Source organism: Mus pahari, unplaced genomic scaffold, assembly GCF_900095145.1.
Source record: "Mus pahari unplaced genomic scaffold, PAHARI_EIJ_v1.1 scaffold_3385_U1_1, whole genome shotgun sequence".
NCBI lineage: Eukaryota > Metazoa > Chordata > Mammalia > Rodentia > Muridae > Mus > Mus pahari.
Genome location: NW_018393543.1, coordinates 115870 through 128547, shown reverse-complemented (window position 1 = coordinate 128547; position 12678 = coordinate 115870). Strand labels below are relative to the sequence as shown.

The 12678-nt window shown below is 43.1% G+C and overlaps 1 pseudogene; it reads left to right on the top strand.

Moving 5' to 3' along the window:
- LOC110315598 overlaps positions 1-12678 on the top strand; it is a 25704-nt pseudogene extending 13026 nt beyond the window's left edge.

Below are 12678 nucleotides of genomic sequence, written 5' to 3'. Positions count from 1 at the left end.
GTATACACACACACACACACACACACACATGATTGTGCATACCTTTAATCCCAGCATTCAGGCAGTGATACAGGTCGGTCTTTTCTGGTTCCAGGACAGTCTGCTGTATACAGTGAGTACCAGGGTAGCCAGGGATGCATAGTGAGACCTTGTTTCAAAAGAAGAAAAAACCCACATGACAAGCAATAAATAACTATAAGATGGTTTAGAAAAACGGCTTATGCCAGTTGTTTTCTACCTATGGGTCATGAACCCTATGACAGACTTCTATTTTCAAAAATACTTAAATCACAGTTGATAACAGTAACAATATTACTGTTTTGAAAAAGTCATGAAAGTAACTTTATGGCTGGGCAGGACCCCCTGCCCATGCTACATGAGATTCGTAATAAAGTTCAATAGGAAGCATTAGTAAGGTTGAGAAGCACTGGCTTAGAGGATAGAGACACTTACCTACCAAGCCTGACAACCTAGTTCAATTCCTGGGGTACCACATGATGGGGGAGAGATCTAAATCCCTCAAGTGGTCCCCTGACCCCCACAGGCGGGCTGTGGAATGAATACCTACACAAACATAATAATGTAAAAACAATTTTTAAAAGAAATCCCAATTTCTCCTGTGTTTCCCCCAAGTGCCCATAGTAAGATATAAATGCTTGACCTTGTTTTGCATTTTTAGTCTTTGAAGACAGGGTTTCTCTGTTGTAGCCATGGCTAACCTGGTTCTTGCTCTGTAAACCAGGCTGGCCATGAACTTGGAGATCCACTGGACTGTGCTGGATTGTGGATCACTGTATGATGACGCTCCATATGATGATTTTGTAAAGGGAGCAGGAGGCTCCTTGGCCAGATGTGAATTTGTGCCTGCTTCATGGTCACTACAGTAGCCAGCTACAGATTTCTCAGGCAGACATGTTACCATTGCTGTCATGCACTAGGGACTGGGCTCTACTGTCCTTTGCCAGTACAGCTATCTTTGCGATGTTTGAGCTACTGACTGTCCACACCATCCCTGTGTCATAGCCTGCCTTTCCATGGCCAAGACCATGCCATTGTCAGGACACGGGCTTGACAGACCAATGGACAGTTTCTCTTTCAGACTGGCATGCCATGGAAGGAGGGATGTGCTTTTCAGTAAGCATTAAGGATATTGATCTTACTTAAATGAATGAAAAACTTGCCTCTGTATTTTCTGTTTGTTTGGAACAGGATATTTGATAGCAAGTTTCTCTTTGCAAGACTACAATGAGAAACCAAAATGGATGGGAGTCAGTGATAAGAACGTGATTGTTTGTTCAACTGGATCTTCTCTCTTGCTCTTCAGCATGAAGGGTATCCGTCTGCAGACATTTCAGTACATCCCAGAAATGATCGTGAGACTATGGGTGGTACGTTTAGATTGTTTCCTCTCCAGTTGGGGTTTAAAAATAGATTTACATTTTTTAAAAAACTTTAGACTGTTGGGGTGTGCACATAAGCACTTGTCTGTGCATGCGCACTTGCAGAGGTCACAGGCAGACTCCTGGTGTTAGTCTCTCTCTTTCCACCTTTCCATGGGCTCAGAGCACCAAGCTTGCTCAGCAAGTGCCTTTACCTGATGAGCCATCGCCTAGGCTCTCTCCCTGTCTTTTGATCTGATATTGACTCCAGCCTACTCACATTTGGATGTTCTTTGAAGGACCCCGTTCATGTCATTGTCACCTGTAAGGATGGCTCTTTAGATGTGTACATGTGGGAGGAGAGAAACCTGTTGCTCAAGATGTGTTATCGGCTGCAAAACAGGAGACATCTGCCACCACATAGGTAAGCTCTGCTTCTTGACTTAAACTGGACATTAATTGTAAAATATTTCAGGGGCTGGAGAGATGACTCGGCAGTTAAGAGCACTGGCTGCTCTTCCAGAGGACTTGGGTTCAATCCCCAGCATCCACATGGCAGCTCATACTTGTCTGTAACTATAGTTCCAGGGGATCTGACTGATACCCTCACACCAATGCATTGAAAGTAACATTAAACACATTAAAAATTCTATGCAAAATGCATTTTTAAACAGAAATGAACTTTCTGTAAAATGTATGACTAAATTTATGATCTCCAGCATCACACAGAATAGACATTGGCTGTGTATGCGTAATATTTAAGAAGCAGAAGCAGGAGGTTCCAGAAATTCAACGTCACCTTCTGCTATTTAGGAATTTTGGCGGTCAGATTGGGTTCATTGCAAAACCATCACAAACAGACATAAATAATAAATGGCTAAGTATAACACATGCCTTTAATCCCACGACTCGGGAAGCAGAGTCATGTGGCTGCTCTTGCCAGTCTGAGGCCAGCCTGGTCTACATAGTGAGTCCCAGGACAGCCAGGGCTATAGAGACAGATATGTATTAGGAAAGAAGGCAGGGAGAGAAAAGAAAGAATTGTTAGTTCATCGGATTTCAGCACAAAGAGTTATTTCAACAGTCTCAGGCCCACAGCTGAAGTGTGGGGACTGCTTCCTCATACCTTGTCTTTAATGGCAGGACGGGTTCTCCTGAGTGTGGCCCCCTCTTGGGTTCCATCATCAGTGAGCTGCCTCATATCCATTTGGCTAATTTTCCTTTGACTTTTACTTGCCTTCATTCAAGTTATTTTCAGTGATCATGGTGTGGTGGTACAATCCCCAAACCCTGCACCCAGGATGCTGAAGCAAATATTGATTGCCCGTTAGCAAGACACCTTTAACCCATCTCTAAAAAAATGGAAGAGAAAAAAATGAGTCCCTGCTCTTTGGTTTGCTCTGCATAGCATATGCAGTCTTGTAAACAGACTGGCTATGAACTCTACCCTGAGATCTACCCATCTCTGCCTCCAGAGTTCTGGGACTAAAGGATTTTGCCCTGGATCCCTTCAAGGGTCAACAGCATATGAAAAGTTAGCAATATAATTTAAATTACATGTATTACTTAAAGATATTTCTTCCTCTGAACATAGTGCCAGAGAGCTATAATTCCAGCAGGCAGGGAACTAAGGCAGAAGAATTACCTCAAGTTTGGGGCTAGCCCATGTTACATTCAAATTCAGTGCTATTCTGGGCTACACAAATGAAAACTTATTTCAATTTTTCCACACTCTGTGAGGATTTTCTTAGTTCTCGATTGGTGGTTGTTGTTTGGTAGGTTTTGATGTTTTGTTTGTTTGTTTCCTCCACTGTGCTGTGGAGATTTCGTAGTTTGATTCAGTCCCATTTATCATTTCTTGCTTTGGTGGCTGTTTCTTGGGAGTTCCTAGCCAAGAATTCCTGCCTAGACCCAAGTCATGGAGCTTTTTCTACAGATTCTCTCTTAGTCATTTTCTAGTCTCGATCTAGTCTTTCCTTCAATGTGTTATGAGTTGAATATTGACTTATTGAGTAGTGAGAGGTATAAGAATATGGTGACCTTTGAATCTTCCTGACACCATTTATTGGAAAGTCTATTACTTGTCCTTAAAAAAAAATCAACAAAGGATGATAAAAGTGCAGGTTCTCCTCCCAGGCTGTGATGCATGTGTTTGATGACGTGATCATTCATTCTGCTTTGGTCCCAGCAGCTTGCTGTGACGTATTTTAAAATCTGACACTGTGATAGCTTCAGTTTTGTTGTTTTGCTCAAGAAGGCCTTGGCTGTGTGAAGTGTGTATGTGTGTGTGTGTGTGTGTGTGTGTGTGTGTGTGTGTGTGTGTGTATGTGTGTGTCAGTGTGTATTTGAGCATGTACATGTATGTTGTTGTTTTGAGGCATCTTATATATGCCCAGACTGGACTGAATCTTTCTATACACTTAAGGGTAGCCTAACACTTTATGTATTCAAGGCTTGCCTTGAACTCCCAAAACTTCTCCCTCTCACTCAGTCTCAGTTTTTTTAATTGGTATTAGTTTCTTCTCCTTCGGGATTTGAAAAGGGCTACAATTTCCTTCTAGCTCCTATGATGTGCTGAAACATCCCTTGTCATTGGGGTCTGTCATTCTATAGATGATCAGGTGGAATGTCCCTCTGATTTTAAGTTTTTTGTTTAATTTTAGAAACTTGTTTTTGGTGAATCTAGTGTAAATGCTTGGAGATTACTATATTTGAGCTTGATCTGCTTTTGACTTTGTAGACTTATCAATTTTGGGAAGGTATTTTGTCTTTCTTGTGCTGGGGGAGTGAATCTAGGGTCTTTCACATGTAAAGGATGAACTCTAATAATGAACTTTATCCCACAATTTCAGGGAGTTTTGCTGTGTCCTCTGCATGCCCGGTGGAGGAAGATAGGGGTGCCATTTGTATCACCTCAATGCAAAGCAGAATAAGGGTGTGGATGGCAGGTTTCCATTAGGGTCTACAAGGCCACAGCCAGGAGGATGTGCAACTGCCCAGGGCAGGCCTGACTCTTAGCTCCTGAGTGATCCAGTAGAGGTTTCCCTCACTAGTAAAAAAATGAAATGATTCACATGTGCCCCACCATCTCCATGCCCCCTAGTAGGGAGGCAATGCATTGCTATATTCACTCTGAGTGGACCAAGTTTGGCTAAGCGAACAAAATTCAATTTTAAAATAAAAATTTTAAAGAATATCTTTGGGCTTTTTTCTGAGACAAGGTCTTACTATGTAGCCTAGACTAACCTCACACTGCCTCAAACACTGTCAATTTCCTGGCCTCAGCTCCTAATTTCAAGTGATTTATAGGTCTGTGGCATCACACCTGGCTGCTCTCTCTGTTCTTAAGCTAGGTAATGTACTGAACAAGTGAGAATTGAGAAATGGGGCAGAGGTCTAGTGCAAAAGGCTGGGATTGGAACTCCTGCTATGGATAATAGTTGTCCTTTGCCAATGTGCAGTTACTCAAAATTAACCTGAGATGGCTCAGCAGTTTAGGCAATTGCCACCAAGCCTGACAAGTTCAGTCTCTGGAACCTGCTTGGTGAAAGGGGAGAACTGATTCACACAAGTTATTATCTATGTACTCCAGGCATCGGAGCATATGCATGTACGCCAGGACACACACAAACAGGCACACATAGGCATACACATCCATGTCGGCAGGTGCACAGGCACACACATACAAGTATATTGTCACATATGCACAAACACCAGCATGCACACTTAGGCAAGTACCCACTCAGGTACACACAGGCACATACCCACACACATAGGCTTATACGTGGTCAAGCACATGCACACACACACATAACAAATAAGTATATTTTCATTTGTTTATTTTATGTTTTTGAGTACCTTGAAGATGTCTTCTGACACAGCAGAAGACAGCATTAGATCGCATTATAGACGGTTGTCAGTCAACATGTGGTTTCTGGGAATTGAATTCAGGACCTCTGAAAGAACAGTCAGTGCTTTAACCAATGAACCATCTCTCCAGCTAGCCACAAAAAAGTATTTAAAAGTTTTAAACAGATTCAGGACAGTGATGAAGAGACATCTTTTAATTATACTTGATAAACCTCACTTCTACTTGAGTACTGACATCTTGTTTTTTTCCCCATTGGCAGCTTCATTAACAATTTGCTATGTGATGATCTGAGCATAGTTCAGTTGATGATAGATCGTCAAGGCCCCTGCTTTCTGATGGCATATATCTTGAAGTCTGCTCTTGAAAACTGAGTGGGTTAAGTGTCCTCTTCCTCAATGATAATAAAGGTCTATTTGCAAGCACAGGCTGGTGATTTCAGTGTTGCTAAACAGTGAAGAGGCCAAATGTGATGGTGCACACCTTTCTTCCTGACACTGAGATGGCACAGACAGTTGGAAGATCTGAGTTCTGAGGGTAGCCTGGTCTACAGAGTAGTTCCAGGCCAACCAGGGCTACATCATGAAAACCTATCTCTGAAACAAACACCGTGGCTAGATGAACAAGCCATTTGACTGTGATATCTGTCATTTCATTGCTATAGGGTTGACTCAGATGAGCAGGACATGTGGGCAGCTTATCACTGCAGAAGCCATGTGGCAAATTAAAAAAAAAAAAAACAACAAACCTTTTTTGAGACTATAAACTTCCCTTTTCCAATACCCAAGATACAATTCGCAAAACACATGAAACTAAAGAAGAAGGAAGACCAAAGTATAGATACTTCAATCCCTCTTAGAAGGGAGAACAAAATACCCATGGTAGGATTTACAGACACAAAGTGTGGAGCAGAGACTGAAGGAATGACCATACAGAAACTGCCCCATCTGGGGATCCATCCCATGTACAGCCACCAAACCCATACACTACTGTGGATGCCAAAAGGAGCTTGTTGACAGGAGCCTGATACAGCTGTCTCCTGAGAGGCTCTGCCAGTACCTGACAAATACAGAAGTGGATGCTCGCAACCATCCATTGGACAGAGCACAGGGTCCCCAATAAATGAGCTAGAGAAAGGACCCAAGGAACTGAAGGGTTTTGCACCCCCATAGGAGGAACAACAATATGAACTAACTAGTACCCCTGGGGGCTCCTTGGAACTAAGCCACCAACCAAGGAAAACACATGATGGGACTCATGACTCAAGGTACATATGTAGCAGAGGATGGGCTTGTCAGTCATCAATGGGAGGAGCGGCCCTTGGTGCTGTGCAGGTTCTATGCCCCAGCATAGGGGGAATGACCAGCCAGGAAGTGGGAGTGGGTGGGTTTTGAACAAGGAGATGGGAGGGGCACATATGGGGTTTCAGAAGAGAAACTAGGAAAGGGGATAACATTTGAAATGTAATTAAAGAAAATATCTAATTAAAAAAAAATTCCCCTGTCCCCCTTCCTCCTTTAAACCTTCACATATTCCTCTCCTCACTGTTCTCTTTTGAATTCTTGACTGATTTTTTTTTCCCTCAAACCACTTTTAAGTCAAGGGTATATGGGCTGGGGGATGACTCAGCCGTGAGGCCCACTGGCCTGGATTCAATTGCTAGCACACAGAGCAGCTAACAACTGTCTGTAATCCATTTTAGAGGATGTGTTACCCTTCACACAGATAGGCAAAACAGCAAGAGACATAAAAAAATATTTTTAAGAAAAAAAAAGAAGCAAAGAAAAAAATAGTTGTTAAAAGCCAGATGTGGTGGCAGAGCACACCTTTAATCCCACCTCTTGGGAGACGGAGTCAGCCAGAACCGAGTACAAGCCACCCTGGTTTACAGAGTGAATTCCAGGACAGTCAGGGCTGTGTACATATGTGTACCCAGAGAAATCCTATCTTAGAAAAAATGTTAACATGGAAAATTAAAATTAATTGAGTTTAGGGTTTAAAAGGATTAGAGTTTACAGGGTGGAGCAAAGGCATGGAGGCAGGACCAGTGAAGAGTGCACATCTTGACCTGCACACAGGAAGCAACGAGATATCATGGAAATGACAAGTCTTTTTAAACCTCAAGCCTGTCCACAGTGACACAACCTCCAACAGAACCACACCTCCTAATCCTTCCAAAATAGTTCCACCAACTATTGACTAAGCTTATGGGAGTCATTCTCATTCAGATCACCACACTTGTACACGCATACAAATCACACAGAATCACACAGAACGAAACCCCATAGCTCAGCCACTTGAGGGACAAAAGTAAAGGAATCCTCAACCATATGGTGAGCTCAGGACTAACCAGGGTTACATGACACTGCCTCTCAAAAAGAAAGAAAACAAAAGGACTAGAAACAAGGCTTGGCAGTTAACACAAGAGCTGCTCTTCCACAGGACCCAGGTTCAATTCCCAGCACCCTCAGGGCAGTTCACAACTGACAATCCTGTTCCGGTGATCCAACACCCTCTTTTGGCCTCTGAGGAAACTATATGCTTTTGGTACACATTCAGGCAAAACATACATACAAGTACATACATACATACATACATACATACATACATACATACATACATACATACATAAATACACACATACAAAACAAGCTCCCTGACTCTCTAGGTAAGGGAAGTGTATACCTGGAGACCCAGCACTTAGGAGGCTGAGCCTGATCACAGGGAGCTCAAGGTAGCTTAGACTGTGTGAGAAAACCCTTTCTCAAGTAATGAGGCTATATGGCTAAATAGAAGAGAATCTTCTGAGTTGTGGAATGAAAATATTGATAAATGAAAAAAGCAGGCAAAACAGAGACAATTTGTTCATAGAATTTTAAGGAATTTCTTAATGAATTTCAGAGTTTGTGCCCTTCCCCTGTGGGGCCCTGAAAGGTAGCCTGTTTTGGTTGAATGGGGCTTGCTCTGGAGACCCAGTTGAAAATTCTACAAGGGATGGGACAGTGAACCATGTTCCCAGAGACAGGTGCCTGACACCACAGAGCCCCCAACTCCATAACTCTGTGACTGTCAGTCATGCCCACAAAGCCCGGAGCTCCTGACTTTCTAGCTTGACTCTACCCTCACAGTTACCTAACTGTAGCCATGTATGCTACTCTCCACAGTTACCTGGCAACAAGACTGTAGCCCAGCCCACTAGAAAAGGAACAGCTTGGCCCTTCCTCTATCTTAGGCTCTCACCTTTCTTACTCTCATTTCTAGCTTTCCTTTCTCCTCCCTTCCCTCCTTCTCTCAACTTGGCCATGGTCAGCCTCTCTCTTTCTACTCTCTCTCTTTCCCCCTGCCTTTTTACAATAAAGCTCTAAAACAGTAGACAGTCTCTGCTCATCAAGGCCTGATGTGCTTGGTTGATGGGGTAGGATTTCCCCTAAAGAGCCAAGTCTAACTTTCTTGCAGGCCTTCCTGTGCCCCCCCCCCCTGCTGCATTGACTGGACCAAGGATTCTTGCCTGCATGGGAAAACACCCAGTGTCCCTCTTCCCCCTGCCTCCTCCCTTCAGCCATGAGACTGGCTGAGCCACCCTCGGGGCTTCCACTTTCTTCTCAGCTCTTCCAAGGTATCAAGCTCTGTTTGGGATGCCCAAGACTGAAAACCTGTTATCTCTGGACTCAGTGAAGCCCAGAGACTCTCTGCAGGTGTTTTACATGAACAGCTTACTGAGGACATCAGAATTCTCCACACCTTTGTCTACCATTCTCATATTTTCATTATGCCAAAGAGCCTTCTGGACCCCAAGAAGGGAAGACAGGATAACCCTGATGTCCATATGTGGCACCCAAAAGATCACAAAGTTTATCACATTTGATATGAAGCTGGAAGAGATCAGGAACAAAATAACTGTTGAAGGTAAAACTTATAAAGTTCTCAAGCCAGACATGATGGCACAAGCCCAAAATCGGGAGACTGAGTCAGGAAAACTTCATAGAGGGTGCTGGCTCACAAATGGAAATATGGAGCTGAAAAGATGGTTTAGCATTTGTACATGCATGCATACACCCACACAGATGTGTGCATACACACACACATGCATACACACACAAGGATGTGTACACATATGTTCACCCACACTCCCATCCACATGGATAAAATTTAAAAAATAACAAAAAAAATCCAAGAATGTTAGTGTACACCTTTAATCCCAGCGTTCAGGAGGAGACACAAGCATACAACATAAATACATACATACATACATACATACATACATACATACATACAAAACAGCTGGTTTCCAGGCCAGCCCGATCTATGCAGTGAGTACAAGGTTAGCCAGGGATGTATAGAGTAACAATTTCTCAAAAGCAAAAAACACCAAATGAGAAGCAATAAAGAACTATATTATGGAGTAGCAAAATGGCTTAGGGCAGTGGTTCTCTAACTATGGGTTGTGAACCCTATGGTAAATTTCTATCTTCAAAAGTATTTAACTCATGAATCATAACAGTAACAAGATTATCATGATGAAATAGCAGTGAAAATAACTTTATGGCTGGGTTTAACCCGCCAGTGCCACATGAGAACTGCATTAAAGTTCAGTAGGAAGCATTAGGACATTGAGAAGCACTGGCTTAGAGGATAGAGACACTTACCTACCAAGCCTGACAACCTAGTTCATTTCCTGGGGTACCACACAAGGGAGGAGAGATCCAAATCCCTCAAGTGGTCCCCTGACTCCCACATGTGTGCTGTGGAATGAATACCTACACAAACATAATAATATAAAAACAATTTGTAAAAGAAATTGCCATTTCTCCTGTGTCTCCCCCAAATGCTCATAGTAAATTATAAATGCTTGACCTTGTTTTGTACTTTTAGTCTTTGAAGACAGGGCTTCTCTGTGCCTGATTGTGGGTCACCACATGATGATGCTCCACATGATGTTTTTGTAAAGGGAGCAGGAGGCTCCTTGCCCAGATATGAACTTTTGCCTGCTTGATGGTCACCACTCAAGCAAACTATGGATTTCCCAGGCAGACATGTTTCCATTTCTGTCATGTGCTAGGGACTGGGTTCTACTCCCCTTTCCCAGTACACTTGGCTTTCTAATGTTTGGGCTACTGACTGTCCATACGGTCCCTGTGTCATAGCCTGCCTTTCCCTGGTCAAGGACAGGGACTTGTCAGACCAATGGGCTATTTTCATTGTCTCTTTCAGACTAGCATGTCATAAAAGTATGGATATGCTTTTCAATAATCATTAAGGAATTTTCTCTTACTTAAATGATTGGAAAAAATGCCTCTGTGTTTTCTGTTTGTTTGAAACAGAACATTTCATTGCAAGCTTCTCATTGACAGAATATGAGGGGAGACCAGAATGGATGGGAGTCAGTGATAAGGATGTTATCATTCAACTGGATCCTCTCTCTTGCTCTTCAACATAAAGTGTCTCCATCTGCAGACAGTTCTTTACTATTCAGAAGGGATCTTGAGACTATGGGTGGTACATTTGGAATGTTTCCCTTGCAGTGTTTTTTTTTAAAATAGATTTACATTTTTTAAACGTCATTCTGTTGGGGTGTGCGCATGTGCACTTGTCTGTGCATGCGCACTTGCAGAGGTCACAGGCAGACTCCTGGCATTAGTCTCTCTCTTTCCCTTTCCATGGGCTCAGAGCATCAGGCTTGCTCAGCAAGTGCCTTTACCTGATGAGCCTCTCCTAGGCCCTCTCCCTGTCTTTTGATCTGACATTGACTCCAGCCTACTCACATGGGGGTGTTCTTTGAAGGACCCCGTTCATGCCATTGTCACCTTTAACAATGGCTTTTTGGATGTGTACGAATGGGAGAAATCCACAGCTCAGGAGTTGTTATGGGCTGCAAAACTGGGGACATCTACCACGGCAAAGGTAAGCTCTGCTTCTTGACTTAAACTGGACAGTAATTTTAAAACATTTCTGGGGCTGAAGAGATGACTCAGCAGTTAAGAGCACTGGCTGCTCTTCCAGAGGACTTGGGTTCAATCCCCAGCATCCACATGGCAGCTCACACCTGTTTGTAACTCCAGTTCCAGGACATCTGACTGACACCTTCACACCAATGCTTTAAATCTAGTGTAAATGGTGGGAGGTTAATGTACTTAGGCTTGATCTGCTTTTGATTCTCTGTAGACATCAATTTGGGTGATGTGTTTTGTCTTTTTTATGCTGGGGGACTGAATCCAGGGTCTTCCACATGTCAAGGATAATGAACTTTACCCCAAAATTTCAGGAAGTTTTGCTGTGTCCTCCAAATGCCAGGTGGAGGGATGCAGGGGTGCCATTTTTACCACCTCAGCACAAAGGAGAATATGGGTGTGGATGACAGGTTTCAGCTAGAGTCTGCAAGGTCACAGGCAGGAGGATGTGTAATTGCCCAGGGCAGGCCTCACACTTATGAGCTCCTGAGTGATCTGTTAAAGGTTTGGCTCAGTAGTAAAGAACAGAATGACTGACATGTGCCCCACCATCTCCACGCCCCCTAGTGGGGAGGGGATGCATTGCTATATTCACTCTGAGTGGACCAAGGGAACAGAACTCAATTTTAAAATAAATTTATAAATTAAAATCTTTGGGTTTTTTTCTGAGGCAAGGTCTCACTATGTAGCCTAGACTAACCTCAAACTCCCTCAAACTCTGTCAATTCTCTATCCTCAGCTCTTAAGTTGAAGTGATTTATGGGTCTGTGGCATCACACCTGACTGCTCTCTGTTCTTAAGTTAGGTAATGTACTGAACACCTGAGAATTGAGAAATGAGGCAGAGGTCTATTGCAGAAGGCTGGGACTGGAACTCCTGCTATGGATGATAGTCCTCCTGGACCAATGTGTGCAGTTACTTAAAATTAACCTGAGATGGCTCAGCAGTTTAGGCAATTGCCACCAAGCCTGACAGGTTCAGTCTCTGGAACCTGCTTGGTGAAAGGGGAGAACTGAGTCTCAAAGTTATTGTCTACACACTGCATGCATAAGAGCATATTCATGAACTCAGGGACACACACGTACAAACACACTTAGGCTCACACACCCATGTATGTTTGTGCACAGGCATAAACATACATGTATGCTTTCACATATGCATGCACAGAAAGGCAAGTACCCACTCAGGTACACACAGGCACATACCCACACACACAGGCACATGAGTGTACACATATACATACACACACAACAAATAAGTATTTACAAGTTTTAAACAGATTCAGGACTGTGATGAAAAGACAGTTCTTTACCAGTTGATAAACCTCACTCAAACTTGAGTACTGACTTCTTGTTTTTTCTCCTATGGCAGCCTCATTAACAAAACACTACATGATGACATGAGCATAATTTGAGTGATGACAAATCGTTCCACCCCCAGCTTTCTGATGGCATATATCTTGAAATCTGCTCTTAAAAACTGA